This window comes from Pteropus medius, unplaced genomic scaffold (assembly GCF_902729225.1).
Source record: "Pteropus medius unplaced genomic scaffold, Ma_sr-lr_union100, whole genome shotgun sequence".
NCBI lineage: Eukaryota > Metazoa > Chordata > Mammalia > Chiroptera > Pteropodidae > Pteropus > Pteropus medius.
This window is the reverse complement of record NW_024351729.1, coordinates 17,496,874-17,518,008: the sequence shown is the minus strand read 5'-3', so window position 1 is coordinate 17,518,008 and position 21,135 is coordinate 17,496,874. Positions and strand designations below refer to the sequence as shown.

Genomic DNA, 21,135 nt, shown 5'->3' with positions numbered 1-21,135 from the left:
AGAGGTTTTTTTATGACCTTTTTAATCATGAATTTTGCCATGTGTGCCTATAATCAAAATGTGCTTATTAGTAATTAATTATCCCGCAGTGGGATAAAGGAATTTAAATTATTAATTTAACCTAAATTAATATAATCTATATATTTTGCATCAATATATGTAGTGCTTTTAAGTGTGTTTTGAGTCCACTCACTAGAAATGTTTTTTAATATTGCAAAATGAAGGATTTTAGAGATATCACTGTAAAATATTAAGTAACAAATAAGATGATTATTATCAGGATATTAAAATTATTTGTTCCTTTCATTTACAGTGGATGCAAAATTATAATTTTAAGTTAGAGATAGCTTCATAGTTAGCCAGACATGTGAGCCAAAACTGTGATATTTTGGATGAAGTAAAGAATACTGATTATGTTATTTATTTCGAGCATGATTGCTATTGAATTGATGATATAATGGTAAATGCAAATTGTTCAGAATTTATAGATTCCTTGATCGACATTTTTACTTTTTTCTTTCAAAGATAGTAATCTTACTAAAGAGCAGTGTTTTTGACTAAATTGCTGCTTCCATGGAAATAATGATAAGAGGAAGAACTTGGAAATGACATGGATAAAGAAAAATTGGATGATTGAAATTAAGACTCTAAAAATAATATGCTCCAATTAAAACTTGCATAGGAAGCATTACATTTCTTCATGATTTTTCTCTCATATCAAAGAAGAAATTAATAAATTCCTTTTCAAAAATTTTGTACTTGAATTATATTATTATTTCATAATATGTGCTATTTGAAGAATCTTGCAAAATGAAAAATTAGTCTTTAAAGAGTTTTTATTTCCACATTTAACATCGTACTACTAAAATATTAAGTTATTTAATAAAAATTATGCCATATTTAAACATACTTTGTCTACTGACTGAGCTTATGCTATTTATTATGATTGTGAAAGTTGTTTAATTTGTGTCATACCAAAATATGACACTATTATTTAAAAAAAGTATTCCCTATTCTTCCAGAAAGCCTTATAATATTTTCTTGTGCAGTAATAGAAATGGGTAATTAATAAATGGCTAAAAGAATGAGTCAATTGTTTAGAAAAAAATATGTATTTGTTTAAGAGTTATTATTAATTTCCTTCTTTAATATGAGCTAAAGAAAAGTATGGTAAAATTAACGGTGGAAAATTTAAACAATTTGGAAATTTTCCAGATATTTTAATATATTTATTAGTTGGTTGACAATTACAAGCCAACATTATTCTGAGACAGTTTAGAATCATCAATTTTACTTTAGGTAATAGGCTCAATTTTCAAAATCAGAAGTTACACAGTAAGCATTATTATGTTTCTGTGTATGAATATATGAGGAAGGGCAAGAGACACCTAACTGTTCATATAAAGAGGAATTGGGGATACAATTTGCTCTATAGTAATATCTTAAAGAGCTAAGTGTTCTAGGTAACCTGTTTAAGGTAATGGGCAAACATTGCAATTCACTTCAGATAAGATTTTGTGTGTGTGTGTTTAGGAAAGATATTTGTTTTATGTTATTTGCTTATGTGCTATACAAAGCAAGCTGATAAGATTTTAAAAAATAATAATGTATGTTGATATAGGATTATAGAGCTTGCCCTAATTTTAGATTTACTTTGTGTAATATGAGGAAAAGTAGAAAACCTGCTGAATAGTCAAATATCTCACTGATTATTGCCCTAGTGAATTAAATTTTTAATTTAGTTCTTAAAGAACCAGCATGATCAGCAACACTTGAGTACTTGTTAGAACTGCAAATTATTGGGCCTCACTTAAGACGTAATGGATGAGAAATTGGGGTTGGAAACCATCAACATGTGTTTTAAGGATCCATCCAATGATTCTGATGACTACTAATGTTTGAGAAACACTGTTCTAATTAATAACAGATATGTTACCAAAAATAGTAGCCCAATATATAGTTAACTTCTTCAGATTTACTTGACCCAAATAATCTCATTGACTTACCATCTTCTGGAGAGAAGGGAAGGAATGGGACAGAGAACAAATATAAGTTTTGATTGAATGACAGGAAATGCACTCTCAGTGTGAGAATGTTAAGAGCAAAACTGGGAGCCTGGATGAAAATATGTGGGTATAAAAGCACCTAGAGATGAGGAAGATGCTGGAAAAAAACTTTCTTCTGTATCATCATTTTGCCTAATACAAACTTTGCAGAATGATGAACCATTAAAAAGACAATAGTCATTTATGGTGAATTTACTTTTTAAGTAAAATTTTATTTTTAAGTGCACTTAATGAGATAAAAAAGTTCTAGTTGTGGGGACATGAATTATGTTATAAGAAAGAATTTGTTTTCTCCTTAAATCTTTTTGACAGTGTTCACCTGAGAATAGTTTGCCTTTATAACAGTACATTTGCCTCCTGAAAAGTATCTCTGTGTAAAAGATATGTTTGATTGACATAAGTACTGTCATGCATAAGGGTTAATGGTTTGATGCCACTTACACACATATATATTAACTCTACCCTACACATTCTTATTAATTAGCCCTATGTTCACTAAAAGCTATTCCTTGGACTGCAGACATTACTACAGATTTTGCTTACATATGTCCTTAATAATAATATAAAAAATATGTTAAGTTTACTGAATTCTGGTAGACTAAAAAAAATAAAATAAAATGCTTGGTCCAGGGAGATACATCTGAATGATGTAACATTTGAACAATGTAACGTCTGAACATGATCTGAATGTCTCCTTTCAAATATGCATAGGCAATATATTAATTAAAATACATCCAAGTAAATACAGTACCTTTTAACGTTAATTTTTCCAAACCCCCTCAACATTATTCAGTAATGGTCAAATAAATAAGCTAATATTGAATGGACAGGCCATTTGTAATTGACTTGATGTATTTCAAAAGTATGCATGTGGAATCAGAAAATTCTCTATTCAAATGCCAGATTACCACTTACAGTCTAAGTATCAACCTTTTGTTCTTTAAAATTGAGGAGAAAATTCCATCCCAAGTGTTTTTATTGTCATTAAAAAATAAGATAGAGAACTTGTCAACTATAGCACTTTTCACATAGAGGATGCCTAAGGTACTTTAGTTTTCTTTCTCTGTACTTTAGCTTTCCTTTTTTTTTTTGTCTTTAGCTTTCCTTTGTGTCAACACACTGACAAAACAATTGTACATATTTCTGTATATTCAGATAGGTGCCTGTTGCTTCATTGCGGCTATGAAAAGTGACTTGTTTAGACAAAAAGATGCTCCAAATTTGAGTGTCTCTTCTAATACTACTTTGAAACTACTTCATGTATAAGATCTATTTCTCTGGCAATGAAAAGCCTGAGGCTTTTCTTTGTCTATTCTCTGTATGATTGCTGTCTTTGGTACTTCAGAGCACCGCTCTCCTGTCTTTCAGTGTCTCAAGCCAAGCACCTGTTGCCCCAGCCCTTCATTTCAAATCTCTATCATCATGTTTCACCCTTCATTGGCCCTGACATTTGTCTTGACCTAAACAAGAAACATATTCATTCTGAGTTCATTTTCTGACATAAGAGTTGCTAAGCATTCCTCAACTGCTCTGTGAAAGGTCTCAGTAATGTTTGAGTGGGTTCAACCAGCTTAGTTCAGTGATTTATGTTAAATACAATGTTTGACAAAGATACTACTACTATTTACATTAGAAGAGCTACTCAACATATTGTGATATGTGTAGAAAAAAAAAATGATTCCAAGAACTCTTAGGTTGCAAATAAATTACTTGAAAATGATTTGATCAAAACTAACCTCTGGTGAAAATCCTGTGACTCAGATGAAATTAGTGAAGAGTGGAACATTCTTACAAAGGCACCAACTTTAAGATCAGGTTCACAATTTCTAAAAATAATAGTCTGATCAATGTTTTTAAAGAAGATTGTTTATCATACCAGACAATGTATATTAACTAAAATAATAAAAACCATAAAAATGTGTTTATGTGTAGGTAAAACAGAAACATATATTTGAAAGGAAATGTTATAAATACAGGATCAGATAGAGTAGCCATTTTAACAAATTCTAGGATGTGTTCTCAACTTTAGAGAACTGATGAATGAATTTATGAAACTGAATGAAAGTAAAATGGTATTTTTTCCTTCTATTGTACCAATGACCAGAGAGGAGACTGTTACTGGAGAAGTAAGACATGGAATGGTGGAATTTCCAGGGAATAGAACTATTCCTTCTCTAGTTAACATATTTTCAGTCAGGAGTGTTAAAATAATCTGGTCAGGCCATAACAAGCAGCCCCCTTGATTTACGTACTATTTGGGGATCCTGAAGAGGTCCCACTTTCTGAACTACATTTTTTAATCCCTATAATTAGCATTCTTAGTAAAATATTGATGGAAGTCTAGCATTATGAGATTTTTTAAGGAAAATTCTATTAACTAATTTTAAAACCACTGCCATTCAACAATGGCTTTTCAAAAATCAAAGGTACTAAACTCTTAGCTATAACTCACAAATACTTATTAATAGTCTTAGTTTTACTGGTAAAAGTTCAGAGTTCTTTTGTAAAGTGATGTCAGTTCAAATATTTGTTAGCTTTGTTTTGTTCCACTTGTATATTCAAGACATTGTGCTGAGATACGAGCTAGTCCAAATTATCTCTACATACCTGTCTTCTCTCAGTAAATATTATATTTCTGACAAATATTTACCCACCAGCTGCAATGTGAAAGCATTGTTAAAGTATATTCTTCATTATTATGATTTTATAGTCAAATGCCCCCATTTTAATCTGTTTTACCTTTTAAAGCACCACTGTCCAATAGAACTTTCTGCAATGATGGAAACACTCAGTTTGTACTGCACAATTGAGTAGCCAGGCCAAATGCAGCTACTGAGAACTTGAAATCTGGCTAGTGCAATGAAGGAAATTAAGTTTTAATTTTATCTAATTTTAATTCACTTACATTTAAATAGCCACTTGTATTAGTGGTTATCATGTTAGATAGTGCAGCACTAAATGGACAGCGTATCTTACTGAACGCAGTGCAGTAGGTAAGAATATGTACAAGCAGACCAGCATGGAAAATCAGAGCACAGGCTCTGGATCCAGACTCCTTTTGTTCAAATCCTGTTCTGAGACAAGTTATTCAACTTAACTCTCAGTTTCCTCATCTTCAGATGAATCTAATAAGAATCCTCAGTTTGTAATATGTTTGTTAAAGTGGAATTATAAATTATATGTATAGCATTAAATGTAGTTCCTGCAATAAGTATTATTATTATTTTAGAAGAACTATGCTTTTGGTAAAAATAATAGAAACAGTCTATTTTTATAATCATTGAAAGCATGTTAGACTTACATAATTAAATTGTAAAATATAAAATGTGTCATATATGATTTAAGACCTAACCACATTTTGCATTTTGAGTTTGTTTTGTTTCGAATGGCATGTATTGCTTCTTAATGAGCTTTAAGATGCTAGTTTTATGATGGGTTTTCTGTTTGTCAGAAATGTGACTTTTTAAAAATGAGGTTTTTACTCTTACCTTCATTTTCCACAGTATAAGTATCTAGTTAAAAGTAGTTCCCAAAGTCTATTTCTTAATGGCTTCATCGAAAGGGGTGAGAACTAGGACATTATAATTATTTTTATAACAGAGAAATAATATTGAAAAGTTAGTTGAGAATTATTTTTGGCATAGTCAATGCCTGCATCTTTAGGGTTTCCCAGTCCACATTGAAAGTTTCTTTTTATACTATAAAGTTTATTTAATAACCAATAAAGCATAAAATAAATGATTCTATAAAATGTTTTCTCAGATATCAACCGAATTTTATTAAATCTAAGTCAACATCAATTGTAAGAAATATTTTTTGGTGGTTATTCTAGGCTGCACTAAAAAAAGAAATGAAAGCCTAACATAAATGTAAAAGATTGTATGAGGGATCAATATTTTAGAAATATTAAATATAAAAATATATGCATTTTAGAATTGATAAAATTTAGTAATATGTAAAGAGAATAGGGGTACAACAGCCTTTTATTTTCTTAGAATTATGGCAAAATAACTGCTATTGTAATGGCGAAACTGTTTATTGTGGAAGTGTAAAAAAAAATTGCAATAGAAGAGAGTAATATCTCATAAATGATGAATGGAATTTTCCATTTATCTATATCTATCATGGATTAGATAAATGAGAATTTGCATGGCTCAACACCTCTTGATGTAATAAATGTTACCAACCAGGAAATTTGAATTATTGTTTTTTTCTCTGAGATTAGTTGATTTATTGAGTCTACTAAAAAGCTGAAAATATAGTTCAAAGGTAAAAAAAAATACTTATTCTAGTAATGTCCTTTAAATTTTGCCCTCTTAGTAATTCATGTCATCAAGAAAACAGCAAGAGAAAAGATCTTGTCACTTGTATCTTCTTTAGCAGTCTATTCCATTCTACCTGGAAATTCAATACAATGTTTTCTCTGTTACTCTCTCATAGTATTTTACCTTCCTTCATCCTTAATACTTTGACTCATTCTGTGCAATAGAGTTTATATCTTCTAGTTATAATCGTATTGGAGGCTAAGTCAAATTGTTTTGGTTATTGAATCATAATAACCATAACAACTTCGAGCAGTATTTATAGGGAAAGGTGAAGAAAGATGGTGATCCATAACCTTTTTCTTCCTTCTAAGATCAATTTATTCAATTTTATTTTCTCTGTGATGCAAATTAGGGGTTTGATTTTATAGTATCAGAACCGTTGAAAAGGCTGATATCAAAAAGAATATATTTTTTTAATTTTCAATCTACTATGAAATAAAAGGACTTTAAACTTTAATTAGATGTTTTTAATGATATATTTAATGAGTGTAGTCTGGCATCTATTAACAAAATGAAGAATATAATTAATTTTAATGATTCCACCAATTCTCTAAACTTCTGCCTTAATATTTAGAAGTATGGTTCTATATTATGTAGAATTATACATCTGGTGATGTCCTATCCAAAATCCTATTATAAATTTTGCTAGTTTTAAAATTATTTCTATTACTAGAATTCTCTTAGTCTTTGTGCTTTTGTTTTTAGTAACTTTATCTGCCATTTTTAGCATAATAAATATAGAAATCAAAATATCTATATGGCATAATAAAGCCTGTATTATATGTACTACTATTATTATTAATAATACTGATAATTTATAAGCACTTGCTATGTAGAGGTCATTGGTTTACAAACATTATCTCTTTTTACCCTTATAATAACCCCACTTAATAGGTTACTGTGGTTATTTCTCTTTTGAAGATAAAGAAACTGTAATTTTAAAATACTAAGTAACATGCCCCAGAGCACACAGTAATTTATGAAATTCGTATTTGTAGCCAGGTGGTATAATTTCAGATTTTCATTTTATGAACATACTATACAGATTCTGAGAAAGAAGGAGGTCACATAACACTGAAATTTTATCATCTTCTGCTATGTGTGAATGAGTTGAGAATCTATGAAATTACTCATATAGTCCAGATGTCATCTCTTCTATAAAGTTTTTCCTTTTTAATTTTTAGTGAGGTTTAGTGTAGATACTTTACTTAAGAAGTTAAGTGATTCTAAAAGAGATGCAGATTGCATAAGTGGATTTAATATTTCTTATTATGATATTGAAAAGCATTTTATCAAGCTATTTAGGTTTATCCCTACAGGTATTAGGAACTAAAATAATATAATAACAAAATTAAGTGAAATGCCCTAATTGGGCATCGGCTTCGTGGTCTTTCCTTTATGAACACTAAAATACAAAAGAACAGATAAATAACTCTTTGGGGTGCATTTTATTTTGTTTTGATTTAGTTCTAGAAGTTGCGTGTCTGCCAAGATAAGTTTTTTCTCTTTGTCTTAGTCTAGTGCTCTTTCTACTATGTTAGTCCAAAAATATGATTTTATTTAAGGTACTAGAGAGACAGTACTAGGTACCAATTTAAAAGATTTTTTAAAAATGTATGCCAATCTATATGTGCTTAGGTATGCATTCTCATTCACTATTTGGAAGAAAATTGAGCAAAATTCTAGAGTTTATGCATGACCCAGTTGTAATCCAAATGCGTCAGTTGTCTACAAAATACTATTAAATTTGACATGAGCTTTATAATGTCATTCAAAGAATACTGTTCAGTATGTTTTGTAAGGAAATGATGGAAAAAATAATGAAGTAGTACTTAGCATACTTATAGATATATCCTTTATATAACATAGGTAGAAAAATGAAATGAACTATGGAAGCAATCCATGTCACTGCTACCACTTTTCACATAGTGAATGTGTGGCTAAATTTCAAACCTACGCGTTACATTGTCATTTTATACAGTTAGAAATTACATGTCATGATGATATATTTTTGCAATTAAAAGTGTATCATGCTTCAAATGTTGGACTGTGGTGCTCAGGGAAAGGGGTGAATCAAGAATTAGTTTCTTGGCTCAAGTGCCTCTTAAAAATTAAGAAAAATCTAACTGTCACTTGTATAAAATAAATACATCAAAGATCAAAATATAGGTTACCAACTCCTTTGTGATTTTATTGAATATCATCTGCATAATTTAAGTAGCTATCCAGTTATTTTATATATTTAATATGTTTTACAATGGGAAGTAATTTCTTATGTTACATTTGGTTTATTATTAAATATAAAATATTGAAAAATATTTAAAACTGAATAGTATTTCTTGAAACATTTCATGACAGTTTTGATGTCTGATTTATATTTAAATCAGGGAGAGATTTAGTGAAACTTTTCAGTTCATTTACATTTTAATCCATTAAAATATGACTTAGTAAGAGATATTCAATACCGGAGAAGACTTTGAAACATTTTCCTTTTGAATCACAAAAATCTTAGATTTTTAAAGAAGAAATAAATAGTAATATATAATCCTCAAATTAATAGAAATTAAAGCTTCAGAAATGATAGTTTCTAAATTTCGCATGAATAGATAAACATAAAGGAATGGGCCCTAAAATGGTTTCTCTCTGAAATGCATTTCTAATTATAATTGCAAATGACTGTTTAAGCAAACTAGTTTATAAGAAGAAAAAGTCCTTCAAAAATGCAATAAAATCAGTGAGATTCGAAGGACAAACATAGTTGAAAAACCATACATGTCTATAATGTTTGTATAAGTAAGAGCCAACTCTGATTGTTGCCATTTATAGTTCTCTGATTAGCACTTCATCCATAAAAAAACGTAAAACAATCACAGAGAATTAAGCAGCTTTTGTTGTATCAAAGACATACTCTATGATTTGGGCATAAAGTCAGGAATAGGGCAAAGAGATAAAAATAGAGCTCAGAAATAAAAAGACTGAAAGATTCTTATCGAGATATATAACTTTTGCCTGAGAATGTTGATTTATGATAACAATTCAAATCTAGTCTATGTATTCTATATGAAAAGACATGTTTCTGGATTATGAAAACAATATTTTCAACATGTTCTCTTCTAGTCCCAGCAGCATGAAATAGTAGAAAAAAATCTGCGTTTTGAAACCTGATAAATTTGAAATTTCATCCTAGCACTGCAACTTACAAAGGAACTATCAAAATAATTTAAGTGTTGTGCCTCGGTTTCCTCATCTGAAAATGAGAATTCAGCAACAATAAAAATGCATGCCAACTGCCTAGCATAATGATTAGCACAAAATAGATGTTATTTCCTTTCCTGTTTCTCTGTATAGTTCTTGATGGAGTAAATAGCATTTCAGAGTATTAATTTCTTAGTTAATCCTTGTTACTTCTCTTCTCTTCTTTCTCTTTTCGCTTGATAGTACCTACCTGCTGCCTGTCTTTATGGAAAAGTTCTTAGGCAAAGTGTAAGTCACATTTTCTTAGTGCTTAACTTCCTTAGAACAAGTGAGGGCATGCCATTAACCTGTCCACATCCGCAGAGAATGATGCTCAATTTTTCTTTTCTGAACACCTGGAAACTGAAGTTCAAATATTTAATAAAAATGCAGCTCCATTTGGATAGGGACCTCTAATAAAGTTTAATTGTTGATTTATTTCCTAACACGGAGATGACAATGTGCTGTAATAATAGTATTTAGATACATTTACATTTAGCTATGTGTCATTAAATGTAGATCCATTATTCTTTTAATAAATTGTTTGACTTCTCTGCTAAAGCTGTGAAACTTCAGAGGAAAAGAAAACACCTTTGGATGACTTTTTGAGAGAAAACAGAAAAGAACATGAGCTAAGCAACAACCAATTTAGTCGGTTTTAAATTCTGAGTTTAAGCCAAGTTTTCTCAGTGGTGCCAAGCAAATCCTATTCGTAGTTTTTCACTTCTTAATTTCTTAGTCTTTCTCAAAGTATTCAAATGTCCCTACTGGGTAGATCTACCAATTCAGCTAAGAATCCGTTTCCCCAGAGATTACTTTTATAGTGTTCCTGAAACTCATTAATCATTGCTTCCTTTTAAATCCCCATTACACAAGAAAGAATGGTATTTGAATGCCTAGATATTTCATACTTAGTTCTAAATAAGCAGAAACAATACAATGTATATTTTCCATCCCTTCCGACTTGCTGAATTTGCAGTAAGGCCTTTTTTATGACTTATTTTAAATACTAAATATATTTTAAAAGATATTTTCTGGGACTTTTAGAAATCATGAAAGCACCTACTTATTGTTTGCTTGAGAACTTGAACTTCTAAAGAAAGGGCAGGCTAGTGCTGGTAGTGTTTTGGTAGCTCAATTGCTATAGCATGGTTGGGTCTCTGTGTCAGTGTGTGAAAACGAAGTGAACCATGTCCTGTCAAAACAGTGGAGAGGTGAGACACCTGCAGAGTCGGCTTGGTTTCCAGACTGAGCAACCACATGAAGCTTCCACTGTAAAAATTCCAAAAGGTTTTTTTTTATATATTTCTATATACAAGACCAAAGTTTTTCTAATATAAACAAAAAATGAGCATGGCTTTTTTGTTTTCATGGCATAAAAGCATCTTTAACAACTATTTCTATACCTTTGCTTCAATTTTTTTTTTTAAATTCTGTGACTTAAGAGAATAGTTGTACATAAAAATTACATTTTATGTTAGATTACAGAATCAGCTTTCTGTAAAATAATTGTAGTAATAAATCCATACAGGTGAATAGGTCATATATATTTCAAAGTTTTAAAAAAATAAATACAGACACATACCTAGAATTAAGCAGAAGATAAAGTAAAAGACCAAAGAAAGACAGAAAAATAGGCTAATAGGTAAATAATTGAAAAAGAGACTGTGTGTGTATTTATATTTCTCCACAGAAATATAACATACATTTATGTATATAGTTACACATTACAGAAATATATATGTACATATATTTTATCTCTTTATGGAAATATAATATACATATATATGTATATGTACACACACATACAGATGTGTGTATATATTAATGTATGTATGAAGTTTCTACGATTCACAACCATGTAAATTGTATGTCATTGACTAATATCTGAGGAACAACATAATTAACTAGTTATAATCCTACTTTTCTAGTCACATGTAAAATAATGTGGCTTCCAAGAACTTATTTTCATATAAAATTAATTTTATAGAAAGCAGTATGGAACTCAGGAGACAGAATAGGAAATGAGTAATCCATATGTGTTTATATCTGTCAACATGGCACTGAAACCTTTTGAGTGTCAGGGGAAATGTGCCCACAGGCTGAAATGAATGTACAAAGGCATCACATGGGGAGAACATGCTGGAGGGGTTTTATTTGATGTTGTCAAACTGCTCTAGGGTCTGTCTTGCAAGAACCCTTTTGGTTTTCTTTTTCTTTTTTATGTTTTAAAACACATGGCTTTCTTTTGAAACATTCTGCCAAGAGAAGAGTAAAAGAGTAAATTACAAATGAACTATGCAATCATATTTTCTCTCTCTCTCTCCCCGCCCTTTTTTCTCCCTCCTCCTCCCCATTCCCTCTCTCCATCCTCACACACTCATTCCGAAGGTCAACATTCAATTTCTGTATGTACAGAGATAGCTGCGATCCTCAACAGTTAAGATTTGTCAAATCGCATACCTAGAATTCAAGATCACAAACTGTTTTAACTGAGGGCAGAATAAATAAAGATAGCACTGAAGTGAATATCTATTACATGCACCTAAATTTTCTTTTTGTTTCCTTACTAGTTTGTATATTTATTTATTTAAAACTATTAGGAGATTTACACTTTTCTCCCACTAAAGAGGACAATTAAAAGCGTTTTCTCCATTTACTCTTACTTAAGTGATTAAAGGTTAAAACCAAGCTTCTGGTCACCCTAAACTTTCACGCAGGGCATTGTTTGGGGACTGTAGATTAAGAGGCAGCATTCTGCTAAATGTCTTTTCAATGGTGCTGTATAAAACATTTCTATTTTAAAACTTGACTCAAAATGTGAAATTATCAAAGTGTTTCAAATAATTCCTTGTTTGCAAGACAAATATATGTTTGGTGCCATACTAACATAATTTTCTTATCACAAGTCCTTCATTTTTAACTCTTACATTAATAACTCTATAATCATGAGAAGCTTAATATAACTTTATAATACTGAGATTACAAAGGATGGATATATCATGAAGGCTTGATGGTAAGAGGCATGCTCTTTTTCCTCCCAGGAAGAAAGCATACTGCTAAACCTCTGTTTGCACACAAAAGATTTTTTCAGAAGAATTTGTGCTGCTCTGTGGTTTGGAATTCGGAGCTCTCTTATGGGAAGTAGCCCCCAGGCTGGCATTTGATAACACTGAACAAACAAGTACAGACCTCTAGTTTTCACATTGCTGGCTTCTCCACATGACAATGATAGTTCCCTGGAGTGGCTGGCAGAGGGGTTGGCTCCGCAGAGAACAAACCCACTCTTGATAAAAGGTTACAGTTATTATTCTCAGGGAAATTTTAAAAATTAAAATTCTACATCCAGGTGAAATTCAGAGCATGAAATTTGACAACACTTTTGAACTCGTACAAAGGCTTCAGTGAAATTTAGCAAATCAACAGTGCCATACCTCGGTCCTTAGTGAATGGTTCTTGCTGCTCTTGGGACTGTGTGATATTCTAGGTGTGTGACCCGTGTTAAATGGTGTTGTTTTTGAGCAGATCTGTTCCTGAATTTCAGAAGGAGAGAAAATACTTAAATTTCCCCTTATTCTCTGAGTGCCTTAGAATTATATGATAAAGAGGTATCATTGATCTAATTTTGTATGCATTATAAAAGAAGATTGAACTATTTTAGTGGAAAATATTACATAGTAAATACTAAAAATAGTAAATACTATTAGATAATATATATTTTCTGTGTAAATAATAAAGATTGCATAATAAAATACTCTTGTATTTTTTGCCAAATTATGTTTATTAAGTAGTATTTACACTCCTTGTAAGTATAATATTATAAAGACAGAAGGGACAAACTCCCTTAATTTAAAAATAAGTAAAACCGAGCAACGAACCAATAAAATGAGATCCAGAGGGGAAAATGATTTTTCAGAGGTCACAGAGCTAGCTAGGGTCATGAGTAGAAACCGATTGTTTTGAACTTTGAACTTTGTGTGTAACTGTTTTGTAGTTGGTGTTTCCCAGAATCTAAAGCTTATGTGGTTGTCATGCTTTTTTGCTTGAAGGCATTTTGTTGATGTGGAGCCTGATAATTGTCTCTGTTTATTTGAAAATCTCATTATTTACTTAACCAGTGCAGGAGATGAACCATTCTTATTATTTCAAATGCCAAAAGTAAAAACAAATGTCTCTTCCATTGCTTTGGTGGTGGAATTATAACTTTCCATTCTAAAAAGTGTAGTACTTATTTCTTCTAATTAATGCAATGAGGCTATATATATTTTCTGTATATATAATATATATATTATTATATTCATGAAATGGACAGACTATATCCATATTATATTTAATTTTTTACATTAACAAGTCATTTCTTTTAACTTATTAAAAACATAATATCTATGGCCAGGAATTTACTTTCTAGTCTAAGCACAGTATGCTTTAACCAATAAATCACTATCTTCACCCTGACCTCTACCATCATGTCTTCTAGAGCCTAAACCTATCAATAATTGTAGCACAAATGTTAAAAAATATAAATTAATCAAGTCTTACTTTGTAGTCATTTACAATCACATAATAAAACTCAAAATCATCTCTATTAAAATTGTGTACCCTATTTAGCTTAAAGTCCATGTCTCATGAAGAAAATAGTTTGGCTTTCTCATGTAAAGCTTATTAAATTTTGCTCATAACATTAGAGCAATATCCACTGTTTGGCAGTTCTCATATATTAGTACACAATGTCATAGATTCATATCACATTGACACAGCATAACCTAGAACTGAACAGCTCTTAAGGGATAGTGCATGGGATGAATCAACAGTGACTGAGGGCATAAGTTAGGAAACGTCCAGTACAACTCTGGTCAAAGTTGAATGGGATATATGGAAGCCCCATGGAGCAAAATAAGAGCATGAGTTATTTGGGCATAAAACTGAATCGAGTTAGGAGATAATGTTCCAAAATAAGATAGGGATGATATAAACACAAAATCAAATTTTTCCTAGTTCTTAGTTTTAGAGGTTGGGCAGGTTGAGTATTAGGTGAAAGACTTGTAACAGCAGTTGTTTAATTATACTTCTCTGTTTTCAACCTTTAGCCAGTATTTATGGATCATTGGGAAAAGGATTTTTTATGAGCGATCATTGGATTAAATTAATTACTGAGATTAAAGGAGTTAATGTCTATAAAATATCATTTGTGGTACCTGGAATTCCCACTTCCTTTCAATTATGATGCAGTTTAATAAAGAATCCCATTTCCTTTCAATTATGATGTATTTTAATAAAGAAAGTGACATAAGAGTTTTGAAAGGGTACTAAAGTGAAAGGAGGCAGCTGTGTTGAGAGAAGGAAATATTGGAGACTGGAGTAAATTCTTGTCCAATAAAGTAGCAAGGGTTTCAAATATTGCTCATCAATATTTGTCTTCTTTCTGAGGATACAATTAAAATAAATTTCCCAGTCTCTTTTGAAGTTGAGTATAGGTATACAGCTAAGTTTGTCACCCTAATATAAGTGGAAATGTCATGTGCCTCTTTTAAGCATAGTCTTTGAAAGATTTTCAATATGTTCCCCCTTGTTCTCCACTCCTATATAAATCACCCCTTAAAAATTGCAGGTATGCCACAGAACAAACGTCAGCCTGGATCCCCGATGACCATGTGGAATAGAGACCCCTCCTTGCTATTATAAGTCTTTGCCCACCAATCAGAAATATTTCCTATATTCCCTTTATATAAGGAATATGTAAGTACTTCTCAGATTTACATTAGCAAGAAATTTCTACTATGTTTGGGTCATTATGAATTTTGAGTCTTCTTATGATAGTAGCTAATATTACCCTAACTGATTCTGTGGCTAAGAAAGAGAAGACCTTACCTAGTAAAAATTCTGATACTAGGGCAGTGGTGTACCAAGGGTGGACTTGTGAGAATGCTGCACCTTGGGTGGAAGCATAAGGAGTACATTGTTGAGAATGTAAAATAATAATAAAAACCAATCTTTTAAATCAGGGATCCTCAAATCCCAGTATCGGTCCATGGCCAATTAGGAACCAGGTCACAGAGCAGGAGGTGAGCAGTGGGCCAGTGAATGAAGCTTCATCTGTATCTGCAGCCCAACACTAGCATCACGGCCTCAGCTCCACCTCAGATCATCAGGTACTAGATTCTCATGGGAGCATCTATCCCTGGTGTCAAAAAGATTGGGGACCACTGTTTTAAATGATCACTATAGATTATGAATTTTAAATCATGTCAGTTATAAAATACACTCAATAAAAAGTAATTTTGTTTAAAATAATTTTAAATTATTTTGGATGTAGTTCGTGTGACTAACTCATGTGTTATTATATGTCCCCGTTTATAATCCCTGTACATCTATGGTATTACATATGACTATAGTTTCAAAATTAAAAATGATAGCAATAGTGCATGCTTATAAATATGAGATCTTTTGTGTTTAAATTCATAAAATGGTAAAACAGAATGCAAACTGCAAGATGTAATATTTTGTTTGGTAACTAGCAGATTTTAGTTCATACATAAAATACTCTTTACTGATTTTTAATAATACATTATAAATCAAAATGTATTCTTCATTTTTATCAATTATTTTAAACCAAAAAAAATCAAGAAAATAATGAATACCATATGATTATTAATGAACATAATTTTGTCAGGTAGAAGAAGTATTTGCTCAGGGTATCAAATACATTATATCAATGCTATAAAATATTTTTTCACATTTGATGCATTCTTTAAGTTCTATTGCAAAATAAATAATGACAAATAGGTATTAGACTTAAAACCCATAGTTCATTGTAGTAAAATACATAACTAATAATATTCTGCATTTGTGCTATTCGTTTCTATGGGGGCTGGGCGAAAGTGTGAATGTAGCTTTATCGGCACTACTGGAAAAATACATCCAAAAGCATGTTCAATTGAACACTGGCCAATATTATCATTTTAAAATGTAAAGCAGTAATATAATGTATAATTAAACAATCATGACTCAGCTTCCAGATTGGCTCTAATTTCAGTATCACCAAATATTATAGCCTGATTTTTTTACAATAGCTGTATTTATTAGATGAGGTAGTTATAGCTAAGAGTTAAGAGTTTGCTTAGTCACTTTGTTCTCAGCGTAACTCAAATTATATTTCTAGACTTTCTGCCTTCAAGACCGAAGGCCGATCATTGTATAACTGACATTATTGTCTCATAAATGCCTTCTTTAAAGCAAAACTGTTCTTTTTCACTCCACCACAGATAATCTGGGACATTTGGTAGATCCCTTGGGAATAGGTGCCCAGTAAATATTTGTTGGAAGTTTGTAAAATTGTTTTTAAAAAGATATAATAAATTGGCCAGCTTCCTATTGCTCCTTTGCCATCTAGAAAAAAATATAATTAATTTCTATTAATTCTTCACTTAAAATACTCCACAAAATAATTTGCTTTAAAAGAACATACTTAGAGACAAAACTAGGTAGTTTGGGATGCCTAATATTCCATGATAGCATGCGTAATTCCCTAACAACTTTTGAAATTTCTAGATCTTCCATGCCTAAGGAGAATAACTACGAACGAGCGGTAGTTCTAGTCATAGATGTTTCATTAGCTCTCGTAACCAAACTAAAAAATGTTTTCTATCCCCAGGCTCAACTCTGCATCATTTTTTAAATATATCTTATTATGTACAATAAACGGCTTCATCCAAAACATGCTCCACAGACTTACTGTTGAAGAAAGGAAAAATAGCAGTGATAAAAAAAATTGGTAATCAATGCATTAAATTAATAAAAGTTAATTTAATGATGTATATTTGAATTATTGGGATTATTTAAGGTCATGCTAGGAAACAAGATCTTTCTATATACAAAGCAATTTGGTGATCAATGAGGCAAAATGATTTCCTATTTTATATTTCAGTGATTCAAAATTCAAACTATGGTATTTTTCTCCGAAATATTTATGTGCTGGCTGTGGAGATAGTTCTTATTTTAAAAGTTCTTAGTATATCTGATGCTACACTTTTAAGTAATGTTTAGCAGCTTATGGGTAGTACTTAATGTAGAACTGAAAAGATATCTAATGTATAAGGGGGTAGAGAAAGAAAAATGTATGTGTGTGTCCTGCTGACTACAGAGCTGTGATATTGGCCTTGTCAAGGCTGGTACTTATGTGGCCTTCAAACATTCCTTGTCATAGCTGACTGACTTAACCACCTTCCTACAGCAGTTCTTTGTCTTTCCCTCCAAAATAGATCACAGGTTGGATTTGTGTGTGTGTGCGTGTGTGCGTGTGTGTGTGTGTGTTTCTTTTTCACGTTTTTTGTTTTGTTTAGTTTAGTTTAGTTTAGTTTGTTTAGTTTTGTTTAGTTTATTTTATTTTTTTGGCCTTTCCCTTTTCAGTTGGCTGTGAAGCTTGAAATTCCCTAGTGATGCATTTCAATTTTATCTGGTTCTACTTAACTGAGGAAAGAGTAGAGTTTAAGGTTAAATGCAGAATATTACAAGATCAGTTGCTCCAATGAAAATAAGTTTATTATTCTCTATACTCAAAGTAATACAACAGAAGAAGAGAAAAAAAAAGTATGAAACGCAAATGCCTTCCTACTTCACCCTTCTTTACTTTTGTTAAAATTATACATATTTCTAAGATATAAAAGTATTATTATCTCAGATAATACTAAATATCACTATATATTTATTTATGTAATTTTAAAAGCATCCTTATTCTTTTCCCCCTGTGGTTTTATTCTATGTTTCAAAAATGATAGGAGCAGGGATAAATTGGTAGTGTTAATATCTTTGACTTTATAAATTACTACATTTATTATTTTTATAATAAATTAATCTTCTTTAGGTTTATCTGTTGCTAAAATCTCACTAAGATTAGTACCATTTTAGCAAATAATTTTATACCAACCAGATGGCTGTTAGTAAAGTCAGTATTTTCTCCCTGTGTGTATAGCCAATTATCTCCAACTACACTTGAATTTCAAAGCTTTATTATTGCCTTTGACTTGAAGACTCATTGATTATGTGATGAAAAGGAAACTTCTCACAGTATTTATTGTTCTGTCACTAAGCAGTTATTATTTATCAGTTTTCTTTAACTATCTTGTCAAGCTCAGGTACTCTATTACCAGGGGAGAGAAATAAGTATTTCCACACAGAGATTTAGAAATAGTGGTACCTTGGAGAATGGGTGGAGGAAAATGGGTGGATGGGGATAAAGATATGTCCCAATCCTGGCTCTTTTTCTGCCTTTGTTAGGATCACCATTGTTTTCCTTTTTTTACATTAAAAGACCTGGTGTCAGTTATGTCATTTTTGTTACTATAAATATGCGACTCTTCACCATGTAATTCTGACCAAAGAGATACTACTAACTTATTATTACTTGAATCGCTCACTGATGTCCACAGTGTGTGTGTGTGTTTCTGTTTCTTTCTGAATACCATGAGATGCGTTATGTTTGTTTCACCTCTCCAAACATAATATATAGCCAATCACTATATTCATTTGATTGATTTAATATGTATCTTGCACTCTTGATGAAACAAAAAATTCTATGGAATATTCCAATGATAACTTTATTTTATTTTTGATCTCTTTTTTATTTATATTTAAATTTTACCGGATAGCAAATAAATATAAAATAACCTTTTCTAAGGAAAAATTCAGTGTTCTCTGATATCACACTAGCCCCTGGAAAACTATCAGGTTGCAAAAGTATTATTCTTCAAGATCTGGTATGTATTATAGCCCCCTACCAGCAGCTTCAAGATGCCCATTGTCCCCAATGGACTGGAGAGAATTTATATGAACAAGTCTTTCCAAAATCTTTTAATAGAAGCCTAGACACAGGGACCTACTGTGGGTTTTCCATTAAGATGGCAAACTTAACGCAATCTTTCCTAAGTTAAACAGTATTCAGTTAAAAATTTAGGTTATGAGCAACCTCTAAAAAGCCAGACCTATTAGTGGAGACTCAGAAGAGGGTATATCTCTGCACACACACCTATTACCTTCACTTGAACTTTTTTTATTTTCTGCTGCTCAGCAAGGCAGTGCTAGGCAAACTCTTCCCTCCCCTTTCATTAAGATCATCTATTATAATTCTTGCCTAGTTTTTGCAATTTATACTTCCTTGCTTTGAAAATCTCTGTGGCTGTCCACTAAACTCCAGAGTTATCTGCGCATTCTGTTACTATTTTTTCACATTTTATTCAAATTTCACTTTACACTGTTCAACTAAACTCTCTTTTTTTCCAAGAATGCCAGTGATCTTCATGTTGTCAAATCTAGTAAATGATGTCGTATCTCTTTGTCTGTCAACAAGTTATCCGTCTTTTCTTGGGCAGATATTCTCTCAAGATGTCTTGTTTACAAACTCCTTTGCAGGCTCAATCTTCTCCATAGATCTACAAAAATTTATATGCAAAAGATCCTCAGCATTATATCAGAGTTTTTATCTGAACTTCAGGCTCATAAATACAAATGTATATATAGAATTTATATAGGATCACCAACAAATATTTTAGCTTAACATCTCCAAAACTAAATTCTTGAATCTCATTTCTCACTTCCAACCAGTTCATCCATTGATTGTACCATTTCAGGAATTGGTATTCTCATACATTTGATCGCTCTAATTAGAAACCTCAAAATCAACTTAGTTTTGCTCACTCTCCATTGAATCTGTTAATAAGTCCAATGACTCTCTAAGCTGTATGTAGAATCCATTCATTTCTCTTCATCTCTACTGCCACTCTCCTGGTCTAAATCATCATTAGCTCTCACTCATACTATTACAATAGTATTCTAGCTGCTCTTGCAGTTTCCATTGCCCACCTATACTCCAGTCTTTTCAGGACATCCAGACTGATCTTTTTAAAATGTCATTCTAATGATGTAACTCCCTCAGTTGAAATGTCTCAATACCTTCTATTTGTACTTAATGTAAAATACAAATTCCTTAATGCTGTGTATAGAGCCCTGCAAGACCTGCCTCCTATGCAAATTCACTTAGATCCCAATCTTTACCTGTCAATTCGCCCTTCATTCTTTTAGTATACACAATTGCCGAGGTCTTTCCGTTCCTAGAAAACACCAAACACTTCACTTTGGATACACTTTTTCCTAAACTTGAAATACTTTTTTATTACTTATCACATGACTGACTCTTCCTTCAAGTCTTAGTTGAAAAAGTATATTCTCTGACAAGCTTTCTCTGACAGTCTATACCTCCCCGTGATCTAAATTAGATTCACTAACCCAGACCATTCTCCTTATATATGTACTTATGCAGACTGTGCATAATTATTTTTATTGTCTTTGTAGTAATTATCACAACTTGTAATGAGTAATGTATTTAATTTTCTCAGCTATATTATTTATTTTCTCACTAGGGTGAAAACCCTATAAATATTGGGATCATATCTGCCTTACTCACCAGCACATAGCAGAGCCTTTGGAAAGAGCAATGATCTCAGTATTTAAGACAACAT

The 21,135-nt window shown here is 31.4% G+C and overlaps 1 protein-coding gene across 4 annotated transcripts in view; it reads left to right on the top strand.

The window, feature by feature from the left end:
- The window catches only part of LOC120587606 (receptor tyrosine-protein kinase erbB-4), a 767,195-nt gene that overhangs the window by 530,804 nt on the left and 215,256 nt on the right, over window positions 1–21,135 (top strand). The gene's annotated exons all lie outside the window — the stretch shown is intronic.